The 10,553-nt window shown below is 45.6% G+C and overlaps 1 pseudogene; it reads right to left on the bottom strand.

Moving 5' to 3' along the window:
- Positions 1–2,780: 2,780 nt before the first annotated feature.
- LOC120689730 lies at positions 2,781–10,553 on the bottom strand (annotated as a pseudogene).

Here is a 10,553-nt window from a genome sequence, read left to right as displayed (position 1 = left end):
TCCAAAATGGCCGGGAGAAGCCATATATATAGCCCACAAACTCAAAGTAGCTGTTTGTAGCCGTTGGGGCATTTCTGCAAACACCATCGGTTCAACCAATGAGGTTCAACTGATGAGGGGGCATCGGTCTAACTAGTCTCTCTTAATCTGAAACTAGCTGTTGTGCTTCTGATGCACTGCCTGCTGCTGACTCGGCACCATTGGTTTAACCGATGCAATGCACCGATGACCCATCGGTGCAACCGATGCTGAAGAGATCTGCCTCGATTTTTTCTGGAGCACTGATGTCATTGCACCGACGTCTTGCTCTGATGCACCATCGGTTTAACCGGTGCTGAAAACCTGGTTCCCGGTCGCTTGACATGCTCTTTGGACAATGCTACCGTTAATGCACCGATGTCCATTTCTTGACCTTCGGTTCAACTGGTGCCACCGAGATTTCTTGACTTGGTCTTCATGCGCTCTGTCCAATGCACCGATGCCTGTGCGTCGGTTTATCCGATGACTATCGGCTAGGCCGGTGCAGGGTCATCGATTAAACCGGTGCTACTTCTCAAAAATATTCTATCTCTGCTTTTTCACTGTGGTTTGAGTGTCTCGACGGTGAATTGGACACATCTCTACGGCGAATTGGACACATTGGATTTTATCCATGGGACCTAAAACTCCTACAAATGTGATCTTACAAACTTGTTAGTCACATTGATTATGTTGTCACACAATCAGCAACACAAACAATGGCCTAATGGGGCCATGTTCCTTACAAATACTCCAATGTGAAGTGTTACAGCGGTGATTCTGTGCGCTTGCAGAATATCCATTCTTATTGAGCATAAGAGACACCGACATGCCGATAGGATTGAATTTAGGAGTTCTGGCTCTGGTTCAACTTAAGCCAAGGATGGCTGGCTCTGAGTACCAATTGTGAGGAACGAATAAGATTCTACCGAAAAACTAACCTATAACTACAGATGCTATGGAATCTGAAGAACAGCAAAGGGTAATTCAGCAGGACCAGCATGTATATTTAGTATATCAAAATCACAAGTACCTAAAGGACCTGATACACTAGCCGTCGGTGTGGCGTCGTAGCTACAACTACTAAACCTGCCTAGGGTTTGTTCTCCAAGATCCAGAATGAGATCCCGGTTCACGTGACCAGGTTAAATACATGTTTGGTGATTACATATAAATGAAATGGCATTAAGCCTTTCAGATAATTGTCTAACATTGGAAAACAGGAGGTAAACGAAGTGCCTTTGCTGTTGTGGTCGCGTGCCATCGGATGAAGGATCAATGCACTAGCAGAACTCACTGAAGAGTTAACTTAGCTGCTGACTTCACTTGTCGCCATGAGTTGCTCGAGTCTGAGGAAACTGAACATTTGGTTCCTGACACCCCGAAACCCGGCGGCCGGCTCCACCCTGGGTGTGTCGAGGCTTATAGTAGATGAGGGAGGAGACGGTGGTGCCGATCGTCCGCCTCCGACGAGGAACTGCCCGGCCCTAGCTCGATATGGCCGCTGGAGGCTGCAGAGAAGACAAAGGGAGGCCAATGGCGGCGAAGAGTGGGCAAGAAGGAGGACGAACCCTAGCTAGGATGAGACTTGGTGAACGGAATGAGAGAGGGAGATGAAAGGAGGACTGTCGGAAGGTTTAGGCCAGCCGAACGGCTGCAGCCCACCAGCCGAATGACTGTGATAGGGATTGGGTCCTTATTGTGTCATGGACGTAGGCTGCAGGAGTGAGAGGTAGGAGGTCGAGGCTGGAGACGCGCTTGATGGCTCTTGGGCACCGTGGTCGTGCGTGAGGAAGGAGACAGGGACGGCTAGGGTTCTAAGACTCCTGTCTCCCAAAAGGAAGCCGAGCAATATGTTTGCTCTTTGCTTAAATCACACAGTGTCTTACATCTGTTATACAGAAATAAAATAGATAAATGGGCCAGGCCCCTAATGCGTCTGCTTCTAGCCACTAATGGGCCTCCTACGGGGCGGGTGTACTGAATCCCGGTCAGGCTGGAGTTGATCAGTCCAGAGCCGGCTGGCTTCAGTGCAGTCTAATGGTGTATTATACGCACATATGCAAGTGCAAAAAACTTTCTTAGAAGTCAAACATGTAATCTGTAGACGTACCACATTTAGTATTGTGTCGGCCCCTAACACAAACCACTACAAGAAAAAGTGACATTAGTGCCGGCTGGTAGGGGCTGTTAGTACCGATCATGGCAACCGGTACCGGCCAACCGGTACTAACTTGAGGTCCATTCATTTAGTACCGGTTCCTATGACTGGTACTAAATACACCACCCACGTCACCCAGAAAAGAAAAAATGAACTGGGTGTTGTTAGGATTCGAACCCACAATCTTCAACCTCGCGTGTAACTTCCTTACTATCTCATCTATGCATCACATGTGACTAGATGCGAGATGCTTTCCCTTTAAAGTAGCCGTGGAGGCCTATTTTGTAAGACACCGACCGGTACTAAATATCATCACTTAGTACCGGTCGGTGTTATTGACCGGTACTAAATGGCCGCGTCATTTTAGTACCGGACCAAAACACCAACCGGTATTAAAAAGTGACTTTTAGTACCGGGTGGTGTTATGACCCGGTACTAAATACACCCCCGGATACCATTTAGTACCGGTCCTAAATGTGACCGGTACTAACACTCATGGACGAATGACTAGTTTTCTGGTAGTGAACTGCAAGAGCAGACTCCCAGAATTGTACATGCCACAGCACACCGTGGGTCGCGTGCCCGGAACTTGCTGTCGGCATTAGACAACCGGAGTCAGCAGCGGCTTCTTGAGAACGTGCGCCTCAAGGTTGCCGAGCACCAGGTCGGCCATCGCCCGGCGGGTCTCGCGCGTCCCGCTCCCCACGTGCGGCGACAGGACGACGTTGTCGAGCGCCACCAGCGCCCAGGGTTCACGTTACCGACCGGTCCGGCCAAACCGGCGCGGTCCGGTACCGGTATACCGGACCGGTTTGGCCGGAAACCGGTCAAAGTCGAATTTGAATTTAAAATCCGATGTGCAAACGGTTTAGACTAGTATACCGGCCAGTTAGGTTTGGCCGGTAAACCGGTGATTTAATGATATTTTCCGACGGTTAAAAGTGGTTCCCCGGTGTGAAATAAAAAGAAATTTCGGCATGAGCTATGCACATATTAATGTAAATGACCACACCAAAGCAACAATTTATAATCATGCATACAAATACAATAGTAATAAGACCCATTATAATTATGCATACAAATACCGAGTCATACAGTTATACACATCAAATAAAAGTTCAACGTAGGAATGGGAAGACCCCCATTTGGGACGCGGTTTGGTATTCGGTGGTGGACATCAAAGCGATACCTCGCACTCTAAGCAGCTCAGCCTTGTAGTGTTGCCAAGTTTGGCCCGTCCACGCCGATGTTGTCTGTCATTCCTGAACTAACATAGTGTAAAAAATGGGGGTCTTCCCATTCGTACACCCATCTCGTCGGTGGCTGCATGCTGATGTCAAGAATGGGGTAGTGAAAAGAGTGCCTGGAATCGCTGTAGGAGGAAGAAGAGTACTATGGAGTGTCGGAGTCCGTCGGTCCACCTGTAAGGATCACCGAGGTGTCCGACCCTAGAGGGGGAGGGGGTGAATAGGGTCGCTAATCGCTTTCTATCCTAGGGCTCAATCTATTTGCATAAGATAAACCTAACACGTCCTACACATGCTAGTTATGACTAAGGTTTATCTATGCTACTCTCTACTTACCCCTAAAAGACTTGCAACCTATAGCCAATCCTAATCAAACTAACTAGGAAAGTAAAGGCACGCAAGAGAGAGCAAATGCGGAAACGTAATACAGTAAATAAAGAGGTAAGGGAGAGAATATGCAAACTCCCGTGAAGACACCAAGACACACGATTTAATGTGGTTCGGTTAGGATACCAAGTCCCTCCCTACGTCCACGGCTACTTGTCCAACACGAACAAGTGTGATGCCAAGTCTCTTCGCTTGATCACCGTCTTGCGTTCGCCACCAAGGCTTCCGGCAAGCAAAGGCTAAGTGGTGCCAAGTCACCAAGACAAGGCCACCGCCACTATCTCTCTCAAAGCGTCACCAATGGCACTGTCTTCACTATTGGAGCTTCTCCCCAAGAGGGGTCTCCTTCCCCGCACAAAGTGTCGTTGCCTCTCCACACCAAGTCGGAGGGTCACACGACGAGTACAATGATTGCTTGCCGCAGCAAGACTTCTCTCAAGCTTGCTCTCTCAAGAGCTAAGCCTAAACAAGTGCTAAGCACTTTCACAAGTGTGCTTAAGCCTATATGATGTACAATGATGCTCTATGGTGGTTGGAGGTGTTCTTCAAGTGTAGTAGGCTTCAGCAACTCCAGCACTCACCAAATGAGGCGTGGGGTGGCATATATATAGCCCAACCCCTCAAACTAGCCGTTGGAGGAAAGCTGACAGAAAAAGCTCGTAACGCCGGTTAATCCGATGCTCCTCCAATGGCCATCGTCGGTTCAACCAGTGAAGGTAATCTCCCCACTTGAAAAAAACTAGCCGTTAGTAGTACGGGCAATTAACTGATGTACCGTCGGTTTAACCGGTGAATGTAACTGTCCCATGATTACTGAAAAACTAACTCTCTGGACAATTACACCGACGTTCACTTTGCCTTCATCGCCGGTTTAACCGGTGCCTGTAAAACTCCTGCTGCTTCTTCGGCCTCCAAGTCCATTACAGCGGTGAGTGTAAAACACCCAACGCCGGTTAATCCGGTGCCAAACCCTAGCTCGCAGCTTCTATGTTCATTGCACCGATGAGTGCAATTTGCTCATCATCGGTTTAACCGGTGATAGCAAATTGTCTTCGTTTTGATCTTTTCGACTTGGATTTCTTCACGGTCTCTTCAATTCTTGGCCTTTGGACCGAAGAGATTTCAGGGCCTAGCTACGCCTATCTTCTCTTAGTCATCACTTGAACCTAAAAGCCTGAGAATGGTCATTTTAACAATCATATTAGCCCAAGTGTTGTGTTGTCTATATCAATCACTAAAACATTATATTGATATATGGCATGAGAGGCCATTTTCGCTACACCACCTGTTTTCCTCTGCGAATGCGGTGCTCCATAGTCGGTGTCCTAAGTAGCATGTTTGAACTGAGTCTCCCCTGCAATCAACCATATATCATAATTAGTAGTTAATACTTATAGTCATAAATATGTGTGCATTTGTATGTGCAATGTATACCTATGAAACGAACACCACGAGCACCACCACTACCACTAGTAGGACCACCAGCACCACCACCACTACCACCAGCACCACCACCAGCATCAGCGTCAGCACCGTCACTATCATCACCATCATCGGCCGAGCTGCTATCGTTGGACTTCTGATACGGAGGACTACGCTCACCTTCGCCATCATCAGTCTCGATGTCGCTGCTCACTGGTTTTGTTGTTCCTTTGCCTTTTCGACGCTTCAGGTCACCCTTCGTAGGCCCCTTCTGCAACTTCCTCTTCCCTAGGTGAGTGTCACCCACATTTTTACGTGCCCAATCACTGATGGAATCATCTCCCGTAGCCTCACGTAGATCTGACACGTTTATTTGATCTCTGACAAGATGGGACGGGAGAGGGATGTCGCTGTCATCATCATCCTCGTCCAGAACTGGAGCCCGGTTAGATCTACCATATTCCATCCATTCTCGCACCGGATTATTCTCATCATAGAAAGAAAGATGGGCCAGCTGGTCAATGAAATCACCTTCTTCATGCATCAGTGGGCCGGAGACCTCCTCAAGTCGCAGACGAAAGTTGTAGTTGACATAGACAACCTTATTAAGTTTTTTATGCGACAACCGATTGCGAACCTTTGTATGCAGCAAGGCAAAAGTACTCCAGTTCCGCTCGCATCCACTGGACGAACAACATTGTGAAACAAGTCTCATGGCAAGGTACTGCAGCTTTGGAGTGCTTGATCCGAACATCATCCACCAGGACGCTGCATGTGCAACCGAGTATGTAAGCAATATATTCGAATAGAGAAAACAACAATGTCGTACGGAGTAACTCTTACATGGGGATGTCTTTGGGTCCATCGCCATCCGCATTGCCATTTCACTACCATACTCGCCAAGCTTCTGCCGAAACATGTCAAACACCTGCAATGCCTGCACGGCGCTCTGGAGATCTGTCATGCGCTCTAAATATACCTAAGTCATACACCTAAATCCTAAAACAAATCAGCTAATACTCTAAATCATAGGGAAAAAAACTTACCTGGCCACGGCTTAGCGCCGCTCGTGGCCGGTTTACCGCCTCTCCGGGCCGGTAAACCGAGATCCTCAGGTGGCTAACCGGTCGGGACCGGTAGATCTGCTACCGGCCCGGCTTACCGGCTAAGTTGACCGGCTAGCCGAGCGCCGCGGGCGGCTGGCTGGGATCGGGCGGCGAACGGGGCGTCCTGGCGGCGGACAGGAGCGTCTGAGGGGGGAGCGGACTGAGGGGGGCGCGACTGAGGCTGAGGGATACTGAGGGGGAGGTTAACTAGCCGCTGCCGCGCGATGGGCCTCAATGGGCCGTCGGTTTTTTTCTTTTTCTTTTTTCATTTAACTTCAAAATTCCACAAACTATAATAAATGAACGAATTTTTGAGAAAATTTGACACCATTAAATTCGTCGCATCTTAAACTATTTTTTAGGAATCTTTTTAGGATTTTTTCATTTTTTTTTAATTAATTTGAATTTTGAATTTGGGCCGGTTTGGATACCGGTCCCAAACCAGAACCGGGCCGGACCGGTTTGACCGGTAACCGTCAAACCGGACCCGGTCCCATCGTGACGGGTAACCGGTCAAACCGGACCGGTTCCCACCGGTTTGGCGAACCATGCCAGCGCCTCGGGCACGTCCGGCTAGTCTTCAAACACGTTCAGCCCAGCGCCGCCGAGGCGGCCTTCAGCCAGCGCGGCGACGAGCTCGGGCTCGTCGAGGTGCGCGCCGCGCCCGACGTTCACGAGCACGCCCCTGGGCCCGAGCGCCTCCATCACCTCGCGGCACACGATGCGGCGGCTCTGCTCGTTCAGCGAGCACGCCACCACAAGAATGTCGCTGTTGGCTGCCAGTTCAACTGCTGTTGGGCGATATGTGTAGTTGGGGTAAGCTGGCAGTTTTCTTCTCTGGTAGTAGCTGACCGGGCAACTTGAGAGCTAACTCCAACAGATTGATCTTTTATTTTCTTCTTTCTCACCATATAGGGAAATCTTCTTTCTCAATTTCAATATATATAGAAGAAGTGTTCCAGCGATTGATTTTTCCCCCTTTCTAAATGGAAAGTGAGATGTGATGTCTCTCCTTTCTATTAGGGATTGGAAAGAAATTATTGGGGATTGAGAAAAAATAAAGAAAAAAGGGAGATGGAAAATCAATCTGCTGGAGTAGGTTTTTTCAACATCAATCCCCTATATTGAGAAAAAAGTGTAAAAGAAAAATGGGAAGATCAATCTGTTGGAGTTACTCTGAAAAAGCTTCCACCCTCTTAGCTACGGCAAGCCCGATCCTACCTAGCCCAATAATGCCAACTCTTTTGCCAGTAAACTACCAAAGGAACAAAATCACTGTTACATTTACATCTTATTATCTTAGTATTATAAATGCTCATTTTCCATTCCTCCACGCACGTTAATCTCCACACGAGGCACTTTGGAAGAAAGGACAAATTCTAAAAGTTTCTCATAAAAATAAAAACATCTAGCTATTAAATTTGTAGATGTTAATTGGCATGGAGCCATAGACAATAATAATTAAAAGGGAAAAATCTAGTTTACACCCTTGAACTATCGCAAAAGTCCGATTTTTCAATCTTAAACTACAAAACCGGATAAGATAGACCATTCAACCATTAAAACCGGGCAAATTTGGCACTTTAGGTGGTTTTGAAAATTGTTTTCCATTTATGAGAATTAAAATTATTCAAATTTAAAAAAAAATTCATAAGTAATTTATTTTAAATAAAAAAATGTGAAATGGTTATCAAAATGTTTCTAAAAATGTAACCTATCTATTGGCATTGTACTTGTCATTTATTTGAATCCAATTTTTTATGTTCATAGTATTTAGTTGCTTGTAGTTATGCCTATTATTTTTGAATAAATAAGATTTAAATAGAGCAATAATAGATAGATTACATTTTAAAAAAAAACTGATACTAGTTTCATATTTTTGTATTTTAAATTGGATTAGTTTTTATTTTATAGATCTCATTAGAATTTTTTAATTTTTCTTAAAAATACGAAACCACTCTAAGGCCTAAATTTGCTCGATTTCGATAGTTGAATGGCCTATCTTATCCGGTTTTATAGTTTAAAGTTGAAAATCAGACTTCTGCGATAGTTCAAGGATGTAAACCGGACTTTTATTTTCTAGAAAAAAAATGCATACCTCCACCATAAATTTATATCTAACTACATGCCTATGCCAAACTCCTTAATCTTCATATAAATAACTCGCCTATGCCATTATGAAATTAAGTAACACCTTTAGCAAGCGCTTATTGATGCAGTTATCAATTTCAAAATAAATATATGTCTTACTCTATACGTTGTGTTTATCAATCCAGACGAGCACATGTTTTTGAAGGAAGAAAACGACCCCAAGGGACTTTTGTTTACGTGTTGTTTCATGTCAAAATGTCCTGTTTCCTTTATATACATCAGATTTTAAATACTTGTTGGTGTATATTATATTAAAGAGTGGTAGTATGTAGTGGCGGATCAAAAATTTGCGCTTTGAAGGGACTCATCTCTCTTCTCCTCCCTTCAAACCACCCCCACCCCCTCTTCTTCTTCCGCTTCTGGTTGTATTATAAAATACTAGAACCTAAAGCAAACCCACTGCTTATACTCTTATAAAGCTATTATTAAGTAGCCTGATATATCTACATCTAAAGTTACACGTCTCCCATCATCATTAATAATAACCTAAGTAACCCACAAATCTGCACCCAGATTACCTGCATTTCATTAGAAAAAGTGGTATCCCAATATGTTTCTTAAATATAGGAAAACCTAACTAAACGTACATATGTGTGATATGTTACCGTTCACATCATATATACACACTAGTACATAAATGGTATTTGATCTATGATATTTGTCTCTGTTTCATTTGGACCTGGGACTAATCCCGAACTAATCTAGGCATTAGTACCGGGTCCAATGGCTAGGGGCATGGGGGACCTTTTAGTCTCGGTTGGAACTACCAACCCGGACTAAAAATCATCATTTAGTCATGGATGGTGTTGCTGACCGGGATTAAAAGTCTAAAACTTTTTCACATGTTAGTTTAAAACAAATGCACCTCTTTATGTGATGTGTTGGTGGGGTGGTAAGGAAACAACACGTGAGATAAGAGGTGCTTGGTTCAAGTCTTGCAGACCACCCAGAATTGGTGGTGTTTGCTTTTTTTTTTTTTTTGGTCATGGTGATATCTGCTATTTTTTTGGTCTAGTGGGCCTTTTAGTTGGGGTTCCAACTAGGACGAATGAGGTTGTGTCTGCTAGTGATATGTATTCAGAGATAACTACATGAGTATTAGTTGAGTGCTATGTCAAAAGATGGGTACTACTATGAACCACCACATCTAGGATGTGATAAGTCCTCAAACCGAATCTTTACGTACAATAGCTTTGATACCTTGCAGTATAACATTTAGTATGCTAGACTACCATTCTCTTATGACGCACCTGTCTTAATCAAATAGACAAAATAATCCTTATATTTTTTTCCATTGAGCAGAGATGGGTACAGTGACTGAACCATATAAAATGATGAAAACAAAAGTGCAGACAATTTTAGGTGATCAATAAAGTAGTACGTTAGTAAAATCTTCATTCTTAATAAATACTCCTTCCATTCTAAATTATTAATCATTTTAATTATTTTAATTTATAGACTTTACTACACGCTACAATTATTTTATCTAGATGTATAGTAAAATTTCTGAATGAATTTAGAAATCAAAAATTAAAATGACTACTAATTTGACGCAAAGGTAAATTACTCATGCTGCAACTGACATAAGAACTATTTGGGTTCAATGAGAGAAGAAAAACTGACGCGTGTTGAGAGGGCGTAATCGCCGATGGCCTCCCACTGGCCGGCGAGGACGTAGCTGTCAGCCTGCGGGATCCTGCGGAGCACGGCGAGGTCGGCCACGTCGTCGGTGAGTACTCCCGGGGTGTTGGTGACCCGCACCCCGCGGTCGCGGCACCTGGCGAGGTCGACGCGGTCAAAGCCGACGGAGTAGCACGCGATGATCTCGAGCCGCGGGAGCGCGTCGATAAGCGCGGCGTCACCACCGCAGCCACCGCCGGTGACGAGGGCGCGGACGGACGGCCCGTGCGTGCGGAGGAAGTCGTCGCGGCGGTCCTGCGGGAAGTCCCAGCAGAAGCGGAGGAGGCGGCAGCGGCGGCCGAGCTCTTGCTCCAGGTACGCGTCCACGGGGTGCAGCAACAGCACGCACAGGGACTCCATGGATCGCCGCTCAAGCAGGAG

Source organism: Panicum virgatum, chromosome 9N, assembly GCF_016808335.1.
Source record: "Panicum virgatum strain AP13 chromosome 9N, P.virgatum_v5, whole genome shotgun sequence".
Taxonomy (NCBI): domain Eukaryota; kingdom Viridiplantae; phylum Streptophyta; class Magnoliopsida; order Poales; family Poaceae; genus Panicum; species Panicum virgatum.
Note: the sequence above shows the minus strand (reverse complement) of the source record. Positions and strands in the feature narration are given on the sequence as shown.